Here is a 3106-nt window from a genome sequence, read left to right on the forward strand (position 1 = left end):
GTGTGTGTGCGTGTGTGAGACCGGATTGACTAATTACCACTGAACTCAGCTGGCTGAATGTAGATATGTTATGTGAGTCAAAACTCAACAGGGGAACTCTGTTTATTCTCCGTTTTTGAAACCTGCCAAACGGCCCACAAACCTCCTTTTTGAGGCCAAGCCTGCACTCACGCTAACACATCACAGATGTAATACAGATAAATTTGCCTGGGAGCTTTCTGAGATCAATACTGATCGCACGGCTCCCTTCCCCCCCTCCTGAAAACAGAGGCAATAGTGCTGCGCGATACTGCAGATTTCGGTATCAGTCCGATACCAAGTAAACATAGGGCCAGTACTGCCGATACAATACCGGTACTTTTACTCTATCAAGGCAGTTCATGTAGGGTAGAGCAGTGTGGTATGACTCGTGATGAATCATCACTGATTATCAAAATTTGATCTAATTTTAATGGACACTGAATCACTGTGATTTTTTTTACACAATTACTTTACACAAAAAAACACATCTTTCAGCTACATCAGCTTTTCGTGTCTGGGGTTTTGGGGACCTGGAATATAAATGTGGGCGTCTCTACGGCACTTTGGCTCAACTTCTGTTGTTTAAATGTGCTATAGGCTATAAATAAAATAAATGTGACAGTCAACACATTTTTCATAGTGCATGTTTGAGGTATATTTTTTGATTTCCCAAAAATTAGTTTAACATAAATCAGCAGGCTACAGAGTGAACTTGGAGGACAGAAACAAAGAATCCATCTCATCACGCTAGTATCGATCTGAGACCGATACCAGCGTCAGTATCAATACTATCGATATCTGGATCGATCGGCCCACCTCTAAGAGGCACACAGAGAGGACAGACAGAGAGTGTGACATATGTGCAGAACTGTGGGTTGTTTTTAATACCAGTATCAGCTGGAAAGGATGTCTGATAGATGAGTCGTCTGCTGCTTATCATTTTCACGTGATGATGGAAATCTTGTGAAATCCTGATGCATCACGAGCAGCAACACATTGAGAATGCGCAAAATAAAGAGGGGGAGGATGCAAAGGAGGCATTTCAAATCAAACCAGCAGTACTGAAGTAGCTGCCCAGTGAAGGACTGGGGTCTTTATGTGTGTGTCAGGGGGGATTAAATGGCTTGTTGGGCTACTTGGTGCTTCTAAATCCCTCACACCCTAAACATGCGTGTAGAATGTGCTATTGTTGTTGTTTACAAGTACACCTGCAAGCCACCTCAACCTTCACAAATAAGCTATGACAGCTTGACAGACAAAATCCAGGCAAAAAACAACAAGAAAAAAAGAGTATGTCAAGCACCGCGCAGCTATTTAAGATCACTGCTCTGAGGGCACTGACACATGTTTTTGTCAGACGCTCTTTTATTTGGTTTGGACAGGTAGAACACTAATAAAACTAATTTAGTGGCAAAATCCAAACACACACACACACACACACACACACACTGGATGTAGAGTTGTCACACAGAAGACGCAAGTCCTGAAGCAGGTACGTGAAGGTTAGACAATAATTAGCCCTTTATCAAGCAAAGAATGATGATAATAAGGATTCAGACTTTAGACAGCACTAATGCTTTAATGCAGTCTAGGCAGTGCTCTTGCTTGTTTTATGAATACAGAAATGGGCATGCATGTTGGTATTGCGATCTAAACAGAGCCGCAAATGAGATAATAAAGAGCTGGAGACATGCGTACAGTTATTAGACAAAGCTGATGTAGCGCTCTCTCTTTCTCTCTAATAATGAATGAAGGGCTTGACATCCGGAGAGCGTGTTGGCAGGTACAACATGTTCAAATGCTGCGACTCGGCCGCGAGCTTCTGGAGGCCCTCCAGCTGTAGCTGGCAGGCGATTTTAGGGGACGAGTTCTGCAAAGCGCTGTGCTTTTTTGGCTCCGCTGACTACATGAGTCACACACAACTAAACTGACCATCTGCACAAGACTTTTGGAAGGCTGGCCAGCATTACATTCATCTGCAGTCGCGCCGCTAATAATAGAAATGTCAGGAAAATGTCCATAAATGAAATGGGACTTTTTACAAGACGGCATGATTTTGGTGCAAAACTTAATTGGTCAGCAAAGTAAAGATGTTATGTAAGACTGTAACACACATCGAAATCCTACGTGAAAGCAGCATCTACTGTAAGAACTCAAAGTTAAAAACACACACACACAGAAGATCAAGCGTTAGATTTGGTGTCCAGAGGTCACGGGCTCAGCAGCAGACACGTACTGTACTGCAGCAGCAGATGATGAAGGCTCACAGGTCCTTTGATGGAGGCTAATAAGCCTGCCCTGTCTGACTGTGGCTGCACCCCTGGATCAAGTGATTCACATCAGGCCAATTAAAGCAGGATGAAGGATGTGTCTGCCCACAAGAATGGAAGACAAGCACACAGAGCCTGCGTGGGTGGGCTGACACAGAAATCACACATACACATATGTATGTATGTATACATATATATATTAGTATATATATATATATATCATATTAGTATATATATTTAATATAATATATATATATATTTATTCATATGTATATATGTATATATGTTGTATATTTATATAAATTATATATATGTTACACATATATCGTATACGTATATCTAGTATATATATCGTAGTATATTGTGGTTAGTAGTATACTATATTATATTATATAATACTATATAATATTAATACACATATATATAGATATACATATATATATATTGTGCTTATATAGTGTATATATATGTTATGAGCTCACATATAGTTATATATATATTATCGTGGTCATAGGGTATATATATATATATATTTATATATATATATATATATTCTCGTGATATATAACTGTATATTATGTAATATTGTTGGGTTAACTTTTTTCTTGTTACGATATCCAGACACAGGTGACCGAGCTGATATTATATACGACCCGTTTAGCTAAGAAGCATATGAGTATTATAAGTGGTATATATTTATATATATTATATATATTTTATATATATTATATATATATATATATATATATATATATATATGTAGTTATTATATAATATATAATTAGGGTATACTATTAGTATTATATTACTAGTAG

At 38.2% G+C, this 3106-nt stretch overlaps 1 protein-coding gene across 2 annotated transcripts in view; it reads right to left on the reverse strand.

Annotated features, from left to right (window-relative positions):
• The window catches only part of LOC102292911 (guanine nucleotide exchange factor VAV3), a 91201-nt gene that overhangs the window by 52437 nt on the left and 35658 nt on the right, over positions 1 to 3106 (reverse strand). The window lies entirely within an intron of this gene.

The sequence above is a fragment of the Haplochromis burtoni genome, unplaced genomic scaffold, assembly GCF_018398535.1.
Source record: "Haplochromis burtoni strain Fernald_Lab_line unplaced genomic scaffold, NCSU_Asbu1 Contig_220, whole genome shotgun sequence".
In the NCBI taxonomy this organism is placed as follows: Eukaryota; Metazoa; Chordata; class Actinopteri; order Cichliformes; family Cichlidae; genus Haplochromis; species Haplochromis burtoni.